This window comes from Uloborus diversus, chromosome 7 (assembly GCF_026930045.1).
Source record: "Uloborus diversus isolate 005 chromosome 7, Udiv.v.3.1, whole genome shotgun sequence".
Taxonomy (NCBI): domain Eukaryota; kingdom Metazoa; phylum Arthropoda; class Arachnida; order Araneae; family Uloboridae; genus Uloborus; species Uloborus diversus.
Window position 1 is genome coordinate 94,588,257 of NC_072737.1, and position 18,775 is coordinate 94,607,031.

The window sequence follows — 18,775 nt, forward strand, 5'->3', positions numbered from 1 at the left end:
ATCAGGCAACGCAACTGAAGCTTGGACATTAGTCTGCAACGAGGGTTTTGTACAAATACTAATTTGCTTGACTATTTTGGAACCAAAATGTCGGATCATTCACTTTTCCGTATATAGTCGTCTTAGTTACTGTCAGCTCACAGGAGTTGTGAACATCCTCCTGAAATTTGCGAGACTTAAAACAATTATAATTAGTTTGGGGGAAATACAACAGAAAGAAAGAATCAAAAATACACCAAGACTTAAACAGATCCAGCAGTTACATAGACTTCCGGACGCATCCAAATTTTATATATTTAATGGCTTTAGTTCATTTGTTTGGTAGATTTTTTTTCATTGTGTAACTAATAGTCCTATTTAATGGAATATTTTATTTAAAACTTAAACATTAAACTTGAAATTTTGATATTGATGATATTGATGTAGGCAACGTTTGATGAGCAAATAAGCGCTTTGTTGCTTTGACCAGTTTGACGAAAAGTGTTGAAAATCAGCCGTGGCATAGTTATGACAAAAAAGTATCACCTATATCCAGACTTTTGAATGGTACTATTTGAAAGAAATTGATTTCTGTGTTTCTAATTATAAATGTAAATGAACTTTCATGTCTCACTGTATCCACTCTTCCCCCTGTTGCATTGTACTTCTTATTGAATTTTGCAAACATTAACTACTTTTTTGTTATTAAAATATCATTGTATAATAAACTTACAAACCATTATATCGTCGCCTCAGAAAAACAGTAGGATATCTTAGTTTTATTTCTGGGATTAGATATACTACTGTTGCTCTGAGGTGACGAAATAACAATTATATTCCATAGTCTAATGTCTTCAATTTCATTTAAATTTATTTCCTCCTTCCCTGCGTGGTTCATCTGTAACTTGTTTATCATTCAAATTACATCTGTATTATGTTTGTAATTTTCTGAACTCTGACGGATGCGATTTTTTTTTCAACACAATTTGACGGATTTTAAAGTTAGAGTCATTTATTTTCAATTCTTAATATAGATTTTCAATACTTTCTAACAGCTAATTTTAATACATAATCTTTCCGGTTGAACTATATTTAAGAAAAAAAAACTTATTTCTAAAATTTGGGGCCCTTTTGTGGCTCGGGCCGGGCCAACAGAGGTACCTTCTCCCTCCCCCCCCTGTGCACGCCCCTGCCGGCACTGTGTCCATCAAAGGTTCCAATAGAAGCCTTACCACCTTCCAGTGTAGAGATTTCACTAGGCTGTAGCGAGTCTAGTGGCAAATAGTTCCAGAAAAACTGACTATTATCTAGTTATTTTTTAAAAATATGAAATTAGTAAAAAAAAATATTGTTTCATTCGAAAGATGTTATAGCAAATTGAAATGTTTATCTGATTTTTATTTCGTAAATAGGCAGAGTCCGACAAACATTGTAAAATCACAGGCACAAAGGTAATATTTTTAGGAGCCGCAAATGAAAAATATTTTCTGAGGGTTTCTCGCTAACATTCGACAAGACATAGCTGATCCACAATTTGCAGTGAAAAACTTCACTCATACATTAAAAAAAAAAAAAAAAACTGAAGACTTAAAAATAAATAAATGATTAAATAAATACTAAAGTGCCTTGCATTTAAATATTCCAAAGATACACAGAAATTGTTAAAAGATTTTTTTTTCTCTCGTTCTGAAAAAACTAGTCGCAGAGGAATTGTTTTTGGCCTCCCGAGATTTGACGGACATTGTCAATAAATATCAACAAAATAATCAATTAATCACTATAGTTGGAGCTAAATTATCCTGGAAGCGTCGTAATGACGCGAGAAGAATCTGCTTAGCTTTCATAATGCTACCAGGTAAAGTTTGTCCCATCTGAATAGGTACCAGAATATCGAATTAGGTATTGTCTTTGACGATTTTTTTCAAGCTCGTAAGAAAAAGCGCACTTCAAGTCGCATCGGTCAAGTATTTTTCGACAACAATATTGGAGCTCGTAACGACTTTTACGAAAAAAGCAATATACTCTTACTTTGCATGAAAATATTTATTTTTGAAAAGATCATTAAAAGCAACGTTTCAAAGAAATAATCAATACAGGGAAATCCCGTTACAGCAACTGCCAATACAGCAAAATATCCGCTTCAACGTAATGGATTTTCAGTTCAGTTTTAATTTCTATTCCATTGCTTGAATTACAATGTAATTCCTGTTACAACAAACAAAATTTTCGGACTCTTGAAGTTTGTTCTAACATGATTTCACTAAAACAATGTTGAAGAACTACATTTTGTAACTGTGAACATTTTACCAGCAACAAATTTTTTTACAACAAATTCATTTTCTTTCCTTTTACTTTTCTAAACTTTTACAGGGAAAATGGAGTAAAACCCTCAACGACAGCGGAGCAAACTTGAATGCTTGAAAATTTCTCGCAACTCGTAAATTCGGGGTTGAGCATTCGTATATCTTTTCGGGGGACACCCCTCCCCCGCTCGAGAAGTGCAGACGATATTGAGTATTCCGGTGGAGAGCGGGTCATTAATTGTTGTGGCAGCAATGACACCTGACCCTCCGAGAAGCCTTATCATCGGGGTGTGGAGTGTCTCTGACCCGAGTGGCTTCCTCTCGTTCTATTCGCACCCCCGATGCATCAGGGATGCAACAGGTGCTGTCCACAAACTGCAGGAATTCACAAGAATAAGTTGGAGGGTTTTCAGTATGGTCAACAGGGGAAATTTTTAAAAATGTGTGTAAACTTAGCACTATTTTATTTTTTTAATATATATTGTAGGGTAAATGCTCTAAGTTAATAACAGTGAGAAACGACATAACAATGTACAAAACGTTAGAACAAATTAATTACCTTTAGAAACAACGCAATTAATGCACAAATATTGTAAGATGTTGCAGACGCGTGTTCCGGGGTGTCAAGAAAAACCTATTCTAATGTTTCTCAACCTTTTTTAACGCCCAGACCGACAAAACCTTTTGAAAAAAAAAATCACGAACCTTTTTTTTTCAGTTTTTTCTTTCTTTCTTATTTTTTCTTTAAAAAAAGGACTTGATTCTGACCGTTAAAACATTACGTGGAAAAAAAATTGGGCCATTGAAGTAACATGCTTTTTATTTTTTTTTCTGTGCAAAAAAAAAAAAAAAAAAAAAAAAAAAAAAAAAAAAAGGAAGGAAGAAAGAGCAGCCGAGCTTGAAAACCAAGAAAAACTTGTTAAAAAAACGCTCCGAACTCGTGAGATTTATTTGATTTTTTTTTGTTTTCAAAAAGAAAAAAAATAAATAAAAGTGTACTTTGAAATAGAACTGTGACAAAAATATTTATATCTAAAGATAAACAATTTTTAAAACAAACAAATAAATAAGTACACATTTGAGAATTTTTTTTGAAAATTATGAAAATTAATCACCAAGTTCATGAGGGAAGGTGGTCACGTAAAAAATGTTCACGTAAAAAAATTGCATTTTTTTTCCTGGTCGAGCAAAAAAACTCTGAGGACCGATCTAATTTTCTTGCAGACCACTGGTTGTGAATCACTGCCATATTCAATGTAGAAAAGATTGAGCTTTTGAAAGCAAAAGTCATTGAATAAAACTTAAATAAAACATTTGAGGCGTATATTGGATGAAAAACGCAATGTATTCTAAACTCGCAACTATTCTATTCGTAGATCCAAATGAGATCTCCCTCAATGTTATCAGAAGTACTTCCTTTTGAAGATAACTGCAAGCACAGATAACCTTTCGGGGTCCCAAGGGTCCTGTAATGGGTGGTAGTGTGGCACAGTTACCGAATCTGTACAGTGAAGATAAAACAGCATGGCAAGGCAGAAGAAGAGAAAATTGTAATCATCATCAATGAAGACATCAGAAAATGGAATATTCAATTTTCGAATGCCCTCATTGGATGAGATAAAGAATACATGGGAGACATTAACTTAAATAGAAGCTTCTATCTCTACGTTGCTGGTAAAATAATGTAATAAGATTGCTTTTTGAGATAATTGGCTATACTGGTCATTTCTTAGGAGCAATCTTATCTGATAAGGCACGTATTTGCAATGAAAATTGTGTACATCTGTTTCGGCATAAAACTTGTGCAAGAAAAAAGCAGCCATTTTATTTCAAAATCATTTTCGTGCATTAATTTGTAATAAAAACTTTAGACTTGAATTTTCCTTGGGAATGTGTGTCTTAATCATCCAATTATCTATATATTAAAAAATCAATCTCTCTATATTAAAACAGTACGGTCAAAGGAATTGTGAAAGGATGTCTGTGGTGGGCCTGCACCCAAGAGATCCTATAGCATCTACAGCCTTGAAATTTGGTACAAAATTATTTCGAACCCCGGAGGTTAGCAGATCGGAGCTATTTTTTTGCAATTACTTTTTTTTAAAACTGAAATTGCAAATAAAATGCTGTTTTATGGGATGAAAGGTATTCCACCCACCTTAACATTCTACGCCATTCAAATTCGAAAGTGCTTTCTTTTCTGCATCAGATACAACTAATTCCAATTCTCTAAATTAATCAGCCTAACAGATGTAGAGATTTCTACTTTAGCTAAAGTCCTTGTCTACGTAAAGCAACGCCAGAGCACATTTTTGTTTTGGTAAATAAACTTTTAATAATTAAAGAACCTAAGAATTAGTTTGTGAAATTCAACCTGCCTTTTAACTTCTGAATCAGGTGTGTATTAGTATTTTGTTTTCCAAACTCAATTCAAGCCTGAGCTACAGTGACTACGAATACCGAAGACTACGAATTTGAATACGGCTTTTCAGACGTACAAAACGGCCGTTTTGCTATGTGATCAGAAATCTCTTCGCATTTACAGCCGTATTCTCAATATTGTCTCATTGTGGAGATAAATGAATAATCTTTTGTTAGTTGAAAACCATTCAAATTAATACGCACTTTTCAACTTTTATACTCTGCATACAAAAACGCAAAACAAATGAACATAACTGCTGGTTGTCAGTAGCCGTTGTTAGTGCTGTTTTAACATAAGTGGAAAAACCTTAAGAGCTTCTTGAGTGTGTCAACGAGGAAGTGCAAGTTTATTTTTTGCACAAATGTGCGCCTGCAGGTATGCAAGTCCATTATAGATCTCGAGGTTGAGGTTCTTTAGAAATGTGACATAATGGCTTGTAAATGCATTCCGTTAATTGATACTGCCATTATAATAACACATGTCATATACAATTGAATTACGTTAATGGCTTTCATTGGGTTTAGTTGTTGTTGATACGTGAATTAATGACGTAATTGAGCTGTGCAAAAGATTATATGAGCTTGTAACATAATCTTTTTTCATATGTAGGAGAATGAGGGGTAGTGAAGTAGCGGGGCAAGGTGAAATGGTAAAACATTTTCATAGTTTGTGGCGCCACCTATGTAGCAACACTTTAACTATGTTCTTAAACATATAGTTGATTCCATTCAAAAAAATAAATAGCGCTAAAGATCCAAGACAGAAAAATACATGCATTTTTCAAAAATTTATACGTAACATTTTGTAGTTTATAAAAAATATTTTTTGCCGTAATAAAATGATAACGTTTTCGTAATTTCCATTTTAAGTTTTAATAATTGAGACTCACTGATGGCCAGTGCTGTATTTATTTAGTAAGGCATGTTTTGATTATAAATTATTGATACAAATTATGAAGTGCGCGCGGGGCAAAATGAAGCAGGGTAAGTGAAATAGCTCATTTTGTTTATAATGTTTTGTTTGCTTTCATAAAGCGCTTATGTGTTCATTAATTAATGAAATCATTTTCATTTTTTAACTTATTAATTCGCTTATTCATTCATTCGTTCACTTATTTTATAATTATTTCACTATTATTCACTCCTTTTTTCTTCACGCATTAATTGATTTTTTTATTTGTTCGTTTATTCTTTCATTATTTGTTCATTTATTCATTTATCTGTTCATTTATTTATTTGTTTAAAAGTTTTTTTTTTTCGTTAAATAGAAAATATTTTATTGAAAAAGAAAATTGTTTCTCACTTTGCTCCGTATAAAAAAAGGTGAAAATTTTCCACTTTTTTGTCAAATGAGCAAGTTTACTGCCAAAAATGAAAAATTATGTTTCAGTGCAGGCTTTATTTTAAGGGGTTACAGTACCTCAAAAATGACCAAACGATCAAAAAAAAATTTTATTGCTTATTTCGAAACTAAACACCAGTCTAAACAGGGGAAAAGTTTCATTGCTTCAGTTCAAATATTTAAAAAATTATGAGTGGTTTTAGATCATGCTCGCTATGTGTTCATATGCAAAAAGAAAACTTTCACTTGATTTTTCTCGATGATCTTTTTTTTTTTTTTTTGGTGTTGTCGTGTCATAAGAATCCCTAAGGATTTTTTTCTATTAAAGATACAGCTTTAAAGTAATACTCTTTGAGGATAATATATTTAACAAAACTGTGCATTGGATAAGTATTTCATAAATTATTCAAATGTTTAGAGCATGTTATACCTTTAAATATCAATTTTTTTTTAAAAAAAAATTACGATTTTTTACGTAATTGATCACTGAAAATTTTCTAGTAAACACAAAAGTAAATGAATGCACAGATTTTTAGAGGTGATGATTGTGATCGTTTAGCAAAAGTTTTTTTTTTTTTTATTAGTTTAAAAACAAAAAAGCCTTAGGGATTTTAAAAAATTAAAATTTTCCTAAACGTTTTGATTTTTTAAAAAAAGTAAGCAATATTTTAAAATTTTTAAAATAAATTATTGATTAAAGTAAGTAAGCATGTTATGGTTTCAACGAAAAATAGAATTTACTTAAATTGAAAAAAAGTGCTTGAAAGCTACTGTGACCCCTTAAAATACGCAGTTCTTCCTTTCTGTATTGCAATTTTCAATGCAAATTTCCATTTTTTTTTTCAGTCTGAAAAGGTAAGTTAACTATGCACTTTGCCCTGCCGTGCCCTACTTTGTAATTTTTTACAAACTATTATTTTTCCAGGGTCCAACAAATCCGCGTGGGAAATCACCCGGGTGATTAAAAAAATAACTTGGTGACTAGTATTTTCAGAAGTATGTTGCACTAAATTTTACTGGCCTCTAAGATTTTTCTCGGTCTAATTATGACTAAAAAATCATAATCAAGAACTAGTTATGCTCCACAGTTATGGTTGATGTTCTAACATTGCAGCATAATAAAAATTGTTTCTCAAAGGATGTTTTTGTGAGAACGCCACAACGCCACCTTGTGAAACTTCATAAATAAAGCACCGTTGTAAAGACTTTTTGATCGCTTTCGGCGAAAAATAAAAGCAGAATTCAATTTTGTGTTTTCGTGGATAAAAAATGACTTGTTCAAATAACACATTGATTCTACGCTTATTTTCTTGAAATTAAAATTCATGAGACAGTATACACATTCAAATCAGGGCGGCAGAGCTGGAGTCGGAGGTTTTCCTTCCGAGTCTATAATCTACCATAGCAGCGGGGTAAGGGTGGAGTCCGGCTTTAGAGCAGGAATTAGAAACTGGAGGGAGCAAGCCCAATCAATGACTTAGGAAAAACTGATGCAAATATCCTAAGTCATGTGATTCAACTACGGCGAATGGTCAACACATTTGGCACGAAACCAGTGAAAAAATGTGATTTCTTCCAATTGTTTTAAAATTTATCATGTGATTTGGGATCTTTGCTTCAAGAATGAAAGGCTTCACAACCTTTACCTTTTATCCCATCTCAATGAGTCAGACTGATTTTGGGGTAAAGAAATCATAGTCGAAGTCGAAGGCTCGAAAATTCCTGGGGTCGGAGTCGGTCATGTTTCTCCGACACCGCACCCTTGATCAAAATACAGTTAAAGATTTCCAACAGCAACATTCACGTTTGATGAAAACAAGTTCTCATTGTGCGTAAGAATACAAGAATAAAACCTTCCAGAAATAGATATAGGTAAGTGCTTTAAAGAAAGCAAAGGTCCGGCCCATTCAATAAACGTAACATTACGGAGCTAACACGTGTATCCATTCAACAAACCCTAAGCGAAAAACAATAAGAGAAGAAGAAGACTTAGGTAGAAGCGTGCTGAGAAGGCGGATACGCTAATCTATTGGATTTGTTTACGTAGGCGTAGCCGACAATTTCAAAAGCCAGAAACATATTAAGGAACGAGAGACCGACCGATGTTCTAAAAGTTCTGAAGGTTCTCTATACTCACAAGTGGCGCATCAGGAAGCAGATTCGAAAAGAAACGATTTGCATTAGAATGTCACTCACATGAAAGAAGAATGTTAAGTGTAAGAATTATTACTGGTAGCCATTGTGCCAGGCCGCGAAAATGGGCTAATGAAATCATAGAGATGAGCCTCTTTTAAATATCTCGAATCATTAGATGCGCTCTTCATTAGGACTATGGGAGTTCTTTTGTATTAAATGGCCTTGTTGTTATGCATAAAAGAAATACATTGTAAGCAAGAAGACGAGATACGCCTTACGTTAAAAAAGAATATCAGAAATATTAATAATGTAATGAGATCATCATGCTAATTGAAATCTGAGAAACTGAAAGGTTGGTTTTGCGATAAATCGAAAAGCTTGAACAACGTGCTGACCACTAGCGCAGACAGAATTTTCTCCTGGGGATTGTAACAAGTCACGTTTTTTCTTATAGGTGGAGAGTTGATTGCAAACATGTCATATATGTTACGGCATTGCATTGCACCCCGAAGCCCCCCGTGCCTACCGCGTTTGCAGTTTACCAGTTTTAGATGCATATGCTACGACAGTGGTGGATACAAGGGAAGAGTCGTGGGGGTCATGGCCCCCCTCTAAAACGTCGACAAAAGTATCCGTCTCCATGATGTTCTAACACTTCATGAATAAAATGTAAACGATTTCAGTAGGATTTTAATTCATTAATTATTTTTGAAAATAAATAATTGAAATACTACTTATTTTCATTGTCTGTGAAATTAATTTGTCACGTTTATGGCTTACTAGTGGCACCCGCACGGCTTGGCCCGTAGTAGAAAATTAAAAGGTCTTTTGGTTCGCCTGTATATTTACAAATAATGTATGATGAATTTCTTGCCAATTGGCTTGCCCATGTTACGGTTCCACGTTATGATAACTTGGTAATTTACTCTTCCATCTTACGATAATTTTGCTCGGGAAAATGTTATTAAATTTGGAATAGAAAAAGAACAAAATCGAATTTTCAAAAAATCGCTTCGAGGTGCACAGTTCCGTGATACAAACTAATTCTGTGCCAAATTTCATGAAAATCGGCCAAACGGTCTAGGCGCCATGCGCGTCACAGAGATCCGGACAGAGAGACTTTCTGCTTTATTATTTACTAGTGGCACCCGCACGGCTTTGCCCGTAATAGAAAAATTAAAAGGTCTTTTGGTTCGCCTGTACATTTACAAATATAGTATGGTGAATTTTCTCGCCAACTGGCTTGTACCCACGTTACAGTTCCACGTTATGATAATTTCGTATCTCGCCAATTGGCTTGTGCCCATGTTACGTTTCCACGTTATGATAATTTCGTAATTTATGATAGTTTTTTTCTTAAAATTGGAATAGAAAAAGAACCACATCGAATTTTCGAAAATCGGCCGAACGGTCTAGGCGCTATGCGCGTCACAGACATCCTACAGACATCCTCCGGACAGAGAGACTTTCAGCTTTATTATTAGTAAAGAAGATAAAGAAGATAAAGATAAAGATTCTTTCCCATTTTATTAAATTTCTGTGAAAAATGGGCTTAAAATTGGAATAGAAAAAGAACAAAATCGAATTTTCGAAAAATCGCTTCGAGGTGCACATCCCCATGCTACATACTAACTTTGTGCCAAATTTCATGAAAATCGGCCGAACGGTCTAAGCTCTATGCGCGTCACAGACATCCAGACATCTAGACATCCTGAAGGAGAGACTTTGAGCTTTATTATTAGTAAAGATAAAGATAAAAGATTCCTAGCCGATTTGGTGCTTTCTATTAACACCTAAGCAGTTTCTGGAATTTTTCATTCCCAAATCTGTAAGTGCGTTCATGGGGAAAGGGAGCGTAGGGGGGGGGGGGAAGGGGACACCCCCCTAAAATAGTAGGCTGTATCCGCCCCTTTTTTGGGGAAAAAATCCAAAATCTGGTAAATGTCGATATTAGCAGGTGAATATTCGGGTAATTGAGACTTTAACCCCTTCCAAAATATCGGGGGACCATTATAAACATTCCCTACATTTATACGTCTTTTAACAGCAAGAAACTCACATTTAACTGAATCAATATTTTCTACACATTGTGTGAGCGCTCGTACTGCCGAAATGCTCCGATAGTATCTGGAGGGTAACACGAAACGCGGGGGGGGGGGGGGGACACGTCAGGAGCTTCGATATTCCTCACTTTCGCGGCAAATTCCAAACCCACACATCCTGTTAACCAACAGAATGAGCAAGGGCTGATATGATAACTCATTCAACACACAGAAAGCGTGTGCAAACAGACGAGATGGAGCGGATAAAAGCTCCAATATTAAATAATAAATGAACGTCCTTTTAAAAAGCAATAACAATGAAAAGCAGAACTTGTTTTTGATTGTGTTTGTATCACTTGGAAATAATACGGAGTTATCACGCTAGCCATTGCATTCAGTTAAACACTTCGTGGCCAGAACATCTGTTATGTAATTGGTCCTAATTGCCGGCTACCGTTTGCCATCGATTCTAATCAACTTCTTATTGCCAGTTTCGTGACGGTTATCCCGGGGCCCTTTGCGTTTTTTCCTCTGCTCTGGATGGGGAAATGATGTGAATTTAAGGGTGTGTTGCTGCTTTGTAATAACACGATTGAAATCTGCTTTTTTTTTTCTTCTTTACTAATTTCTTTCTTCGCGAACGCAGTGACATTAACAGTTTCTCGACGGCTATGGCTGGTCACGCAGAAATAAATGCACGGGTTAGAATGATAGCGGTGTAAGTAAAACATTTTATAATTTGAGTAAGCGGTTGGATTTGTGGGTTCCCATTTAGCTCTTCAATCAACTGTACCAATTGCGCAAACGAAATATATAAAGAAAGAAAATAAAAATAATAAATAAATCAATAAATACTAAAATATATTGACTTATGTCCTTTATGACCGGTCACGCTGCGGACAAATGGACGGGTTAGAACGACGACAGTGTGAATCAAAAATTTTGCAATTTGATTCAAGCGTGGATTTGCGGGTTCCCCTTTAGCTCCTCAATTCAAAGCACCAACTGCGCAAAATTAATAAATAAATAAGAAAAGAAAAAAAAAGAAAGAAATACTAAACTATGTTGACTAACGACGGCTATGGCCGGACACGCAGCGAATAAATTGGACCCAAACTTCAGACCTCTGCAGATCACCTCCGGAAAAATTACGAACTTCGTGAATCCCCACCCCCTCTCCGACACGCGCAAAAAAAAAAAAAAAAAAAAAAAAAAAAAAAAAGACATTTATTTATTTTATTATTTTTTTAAATATATTTTTACGCTTCTTTTCCTTTCGATTTTTTTTTTCATTGTTCTGTATAATTTTCAGAACTCTTGCCTGGATTTCATTGCCAACATTATTATTTTTAGTTTTGGAAGTAATACTCTATTTGAAATTCAATTAGGAATAAAAATGTTATCACCAAATTTTTACAAGTTTACAAATAAGAATTAACCTTTGAAGTAAAAATGTTCTCAATATGTTTGCATTTTACTTAATATAGTTTTGCAACAATTTGAACTTCGTCATTTACACAACATTAATTACTGTGTACTGTGTTTACTTCCGAGAGTTTCGATGTGTGTGTGGGGGGAGGGGGAGCTGCTGCGTCCTGCATGTACTTAAACAAGAACTTTTTTATTCCTCATAAATTTGCTTTCTTTTTGAATTAAAATATCGTTACTCGTTCTTCAATCTCAATTATATTTAAGTTTTAACCGGATATCTCCGCGGACCAACTGGCATGGACTCGCAGACCCTAGATTGGGAAACTCTGGGTTAGAATGATAGCGGTGTAAGTTAATAATTTTTATCAATTGAGTTAGCTTGGATTTGTGGGTTCCTCTTTAGCTCCTCAATTAGGTGTGCTAATAGCGCAAAACAAATAAAAATAAAGAAGGAAAATAAAAAATAATAAATAAATAAATAAATACTAAAACATATTGAATAACGACGGCTAGGACAGGTCACACAGCGTAGTATAAATGGACGGGTTAGAATCAGGGCCGTTTTACTAAATAGACAAAGTAGGCAGTTGCCTAGGGGCCCCGAGGTTCTGAGGGGCCCCAGAGAAATCTTAAAGTTGAAAATATGTAAGAAAAAAGTTATCTTTTTTACAAAAAAAAAAAAAAAAAGGAAAGGAAAAAAAAATGGGGGGCTTCCTTCCTTTTTTTTTTCATTTTTTATTCCTGTCGAAGAGGATCTTTTTTAGACATGTGGGATCCGGGGCACACACGACAACTATGGGGCCCCTGCCAAAAAGTTTTGTTATTCATTTTTCAAAAGTCAAGGGCATATTTACCATATCTCAAATGTCACAAATAGGAGGGGCCCTACAACATAAGGGTCCCGTGAGGGATTTAAAATTGTACATGAAAAAAATATTTACGTTAGACAAGTTGGGCCAAAAAATGCGTAGATCCGTCATTTTGGCCCCACGGCATCCAGATCATTAAATGTTCGCCAACGATAAACTACATAACGAAAGATTGTTTTAATGACTAAAACAAGAGAGTATTAAAATGAAATGAATATTTTTCTATCTTAGAAGTGTTGATGAAGGAATTGTGACATTTTTGTACCTTTTGAATTCGATATCTGTGAGTTTTATGTATTTTTTTCCACTGACCTCTGAGTGCAATACTGCCCTCATAACTAAATCAAAGGGATTTTATTGAAATATATGTTTTATGTGTGTGTTTTCCGTTCTTACTTATGTTCTGAAGAAGTAACTTAAAATCTAGTTAATGATACAGTTAAGTTATTTTCATCTCTTCGGAAGGGAACTCCCCCACCCCCTTTAAATCCGCTACAAATAACAATAATGGTATAAATGCTTCAGCAATATTTTATGAGTAATGATCTATAAAGCTTTTTTTCCTACCTCTAAGATTAAAAGTAAACATACACACATTTTATTCACCGCATTAATTGTTAATAAAAATTATTGGTAATACTTAAAATTGTAGTCAGAAACTAAAACTATGAGCTTAAAAATGAGGGGTAAATTAAGAAATTTGATAAAGGAGTAGGAAAATTTTTGCGTAGTGACAGAAATACAGGCTAGAGAAATAATATATGAGTTTATGTATAAAATACATGTGGGCGGGGCCCCAACACTTCTAATGCCTATGGGCCCCGAAACCCTTGATCCGGCTCTGGTTAGAATGATGACAGCGGTGTAAGTCAAAAATTTTACACTTTGAATTAAGCATGGATTTGTGGGTTCCCCTTCAACTCCTCAATCAAATGTACCAATTGCGCAAAAAATAAATGAATGAATAAATAAATACAAAAGGTATCTGCTTTTGGACACAAATCTTTCTCTTGGAAATAAAATACTCGCTGTTCTGATTTTTTTTTTTTGAGCAATCACGATGCTGCTCCTATAGCGAAAGCCGTCTCCAGGTTGCATCCATGTCCTACACACACGCGCATACATACACAACTACACACACACACAAACACATACACACACACACATACACCTACACACATACACCTACACACACACACACACACCTACACATACACACACGCATACATACAGACACCCACACGTACACACACAAAAACATACACACACACACATACACACAACTACGCACGCACAAACTGCCTGCACACAGACACAAACACATATGCCTACACACACATACCCCCCCCCCCCACACACATTCATACACACAACTACCCACACACTTATGCCAGCACACAGACACAAACACACATGCCTACACACACATAACCCCTACACACGAACACATACCCCACACACAAACACACACGCCTACATACACACACTCGTGATTGCATAACATAATTTGGATTCAAGATGTCAAAATTGAAATTATTATTATTTTTTTTTTTTTTGCAAGTGTTTTAATGCTTAGGATGACTTGTGCCACTTTCATTCTAACTACGACAAAAAGAAATCATTAGTACGGAATTGGCCTTACTTTCTGTACTAGTGCGCCATCTCTTGGGAACAGACGTAAACATATCATAATTTTGAATATTTTATGTGTCGCGTCTGTCTAAGGAATTTTCAATAAAATTTAATTTTATTCCTAACTACTTCCCAGGATTGGCGAATAACAAAATGCCAAAAAATTGAAAGGTGTTCTCCTAGAACTACTGAAGGATTTTTATGACAGTTTAATGTATGTTGATCAGTTTAATTTAATTCAGTTAAAATTATTTTTTGATGTAAATTTGCAAAAAAAAAAAAAAAAAAAGACCTTCCAGCTATGTCGGTATTTCGTTAGTTACGCAGTAAAGTAGTAAAAGAAGCAAAAGAAGAGGTGATCATCTTTACAATTGCAATAGAAACTTGAATACGTTAGAAAAAATATCACAATTAGTATTTCTAAATGCACTCTTTTAATGCATTTGAAAGGCTTTTTGTTTCAAATCAAATACACTGAAGGATATGCCCTCTCAAACTAGCTCCTTGGACTACCGAACTGATCTGCAACGAATCAATTAACACTTCAGATATGCTCAGGTACATGTGTCATTTAGTGAGGCATTGCGTTTCCTAAGCGTGGGGGGTTTTAGGGGGTTAAACCCCTCCTATTTGGGATAAATATAATGAAAAGAAAAACAAAGAAATCGTCACACTTTTACTTCCGCAAACTTTAGTGTTAATATTTGCTTGCAACAGTGGTGCTCAACCTACGGCTTGCGGACCAGATGTGGCCCACGTAGCCGATCTAGGTGGCCTGTTGTTGTGTTAAATGTTACAAATCGAAAAATCTATTCTGGAGCCTTCTAAAACAACCGATAATCTTTAATCGATCTTGCGAATGATTTTGCAAATTTGAAGACAAAAAGTTAGGAATTTGTTTTGAAAAAACAGACTTTAACTTCGTATCTATAAAATAAGCATTTAGTAGTGATAACAGCGCGCGTGATTCATCTTTTATATTTTCTTTCCTTTTCTGCGTTTTCTCATGTTATCTATAACAAAATATTTTAATATATTTTAATTTTATATGTGTTCTGGCCCGTGGGATTCAGCTTCGTATCAGGTGCAGCCCTTGGGTAAAACAAGGTGTGGCACCACTGGTGTACAGTATTCCTTTTTAAGACACTTTCTTTGAAGTTTTGCAGTGGTTTAAGATTGTTAACTCTTAACGAACCGAAACCACACATTTTCTTTCGAAAAGTGGCTGAACAAACGCTGAATGGGTTGGCAATACTAGGCGCCAATTATAATGGAGTGAACCCCAATTTTACGTCCCCCCGAATCTACGTTTTCCCGCATTTAACGTTTTTTACTCTTCAGGTTCCAGTTATTCCGTTTATTAATAATGTTAATAAAACCCGGATCGTAAGTTTTTTATTTATGAATTTCCCGCATATTACATTTTTCTTGGGAAGTTTAAAAAAAAGAAAATAAATGTTCAAAAATAAGCAATATGTTTCACTTGTGCTTTTTTAAAGATCCGCCAATGAAGATGAACGAGAAGAACCGGAAGCACAGTCTGTCGCTTCTTGCAATATTGCAAAGAGATTACCAATAGTGAAAACCTTATTTTTTTTCTCATGAAGACAAGGAAAATAAACTTGCAAAGTACAGTGGACTATCTTTTCCTGAACACTCCCTAATGTGGACACCCCGGTATTCTGAACACATTTTGATGGTCTTGTCGAAACTCCATGGACTTAGCATAGGCTGACCTCCTCTGTACTCTGAACACCCTATAATAGGAACACCCCAGTCTTATGAACGCCATTTTTAACCCCGTTCAATTATTACCTCTCTATATACTGAACACGTTCACAATCGGTACTCGGGAATTCCTATGAATCAAGCTGTAAAACCTGAAATACCTTCTCAATTTTATCACAATGATTGAAAAACATTAAGAAGATGAAGAGAGGAAGAAGAAAGATTATTTTCGTGGATATTGCTGTGTTTCATAAAATCATTCAGCTGAGCAATATGAGCCTGAAGTTTGCCACTAAACTGTGTATTTCAAGAATCCAATCATTCAAGACCTTTAAAAAGCAATATGCGGTTGAGAATCACACGAAAACCTTTTCACTTAAGCAATTTGATGATAACCACGTACTTGAATGAGAATACAAAATGCAAAAACATATTAGAATTATTCTTTTTTAGACGTATTGTACTGATAGCTGTATTGCAATATTTTATAATTGTTTTTAACGTAAACTGCTTTAAATTAAAAAAGAAAGAAAAGCAAGAGTTTACGTCCTACTGAGTTTAATCAGACTTCAGACATTGCACTAACCGTCAATCAAAAACTCAGCGCAGCTATCTACATAACGGTTCATAGCTCACTTGGCAAAGTACTGAACATGAACGTAATAGAACACATATACATGCATTTCCAGTCTCCCTTTAAATAATGAACACCTCCATTTTTTCAAAACTTTTGTTCGGTCCCATGAGTGTTCATAGAGAGAGTACACTGCAGTTCAATCCTGGAAAATGCTGTGTTTACTTTGAACTCAATGACTAAATTGCAATCCTCTATTGCGGACTGTTTTCAGCTTCAATTCCTGGATTCGTAAGTAAATGTGTTAAAATGATCTGAAATGATTCCTAAAGTTGTTTTTTTGCAAAATAAAAATATCATGCCCTTTGAAAGAGTCATTATTACTATATTTAGTTTCTTTCTATTTGATTTTTGTTTTCTATGCATTTCTCGTATTTTACGTTTTTTTAACCCAGTCCATTGAGAAACGTGAAATCGGGATTTCACTGTAACATTATTTCGTATATGGAAGCTATAATGAGTTTGGCATTTTCCAAAAAGAGAAGTTATTTAGATGTGCAGTAATGCGTTGTGTAACATTTTACATCTTCAGTCAACCCCTTCCTCATTAGTTTATCAACCAATATTAAATATAAAACCTGGTATACCTTTTTTTTTTTTTTTTTGCTAAAAGGAGTTTATGCACAATTTTTAATACGTTTTGCAATATACCGCATTATGAGTGGGTAATAAGATTCAATTCGAAAAAAGGTGCAAAAAAAAAAAAATAATAAATAAATAATCATTGCGAGTACTAGCGTAGCCAGAATTTACCTACCGCGGGTAACATGGGTTGTAACATTCTTTCATTTTTCTGAAGTTATAAGATCGTTAACTGAATCTGCTGGTTTTCGCTTCGCACCAAGTAACTAGTTCCGTATTAATTACCCGCATCGCATCACAACAAATAATTTTACAGTTACTTTTCTAAAGTTGTAAGATTGGCTGGTTTAAGTTTTGCATCAAACACTTGTTGCGTATTAACTATCTGCATAAATTACTCTTCCAAAGTTATAAAATCGCTATTTGAATAAGTTGGTTTAAACTTTGCACCAAAAACAAATTCACAACAGAAATTTTTAGTAATTTTTCTGAAGATATAGGATTGTTATTTGAATCAGCTGGTTTTCTTTTGCATCAAAAACTAGTTCCACATTATTCAGTAAATTACCGCCCATTAGTCAGGGCTACCTGGCTAATGGGTTGGTAATTTACTGAATATACCAAACCTTGCCTTCAATCTTCGAGTTAAACCGAACCATTGCTTCGGTCACTCGTCTGTTCTGTGCTAATTCTTTACATTAGCTACCAGTTTGCTTGGCACTCTTGGTTTCCTTAAGAGGGTTTCCAATCTCCAGCTCAGTCACTTTCCTATGCCCGGCTGATGAGTGCTAATAAGCACGAAATGACTGAGCTGGCGGTGTATTTCATGTATAGTTCCACATTAGTTACCTGTATCGCATCACAGCAAATAATTTTCCAATTATTTTCCCGAAGTTATATGATCGTTATCTGGGTCAGCAGGTTTAAGCTTTGCACCAAGCACTAGTTCCGTATTAATTTCCTGCATCGCATCACAGCAAATAATTTTACATTTATTTTTCTAAAGTTATAAGATCGTTATTCAAATCAGGCTGTTTAAGCTTTGAATCAGGTGTGTTCCCGGGGATGCTGAATAAGTAGAAGTTGCTTATCACACGCCATGATGACGTAATTAACGAACGTAATTCCCGGGCTCGAAGCATTATTTGTTTGCCATTTCAACGGCAACAAATACCTCACTCAAGCTGCTCAAGCAAAACCATGCTTTTACCGATGCTAAGAGATATTACGAGCTCCACTTTTATCGCATAAATAAATTAAGTTATTGCGCCAGAATTTCGCAATTTTTTTCCCTCCACGGTAATAATACAGATATTTTTTGCTCTTAAAATTTTAACCACTCATAAACAGTGGCGTACCTACTGGGCTCGCACCCCACGCGAACAAAAGAAATTGCGCCCCTCCCCTCAGGGCCGCTCCGATGGGGCGTCACGAGCGGTCACTGCGACTTCCCAAAAAAATTCCTTATGCGGCAAGCTTTAATTGACTGATCCAGCTAATAGTAGGGGAGATAGCGACCGAAATTTTACGACAATATATATAAGGTCAGAATTTTTTTTAAATATTACATTAATTTATTTAAAAGAAGAAAACGCGAGCCTACCAAAAAGTTATCGTTGCAATAATTAAAGAAAAATTTTGCAATAAGTTGCAAAAAATTGTAAAATTGTCTTATA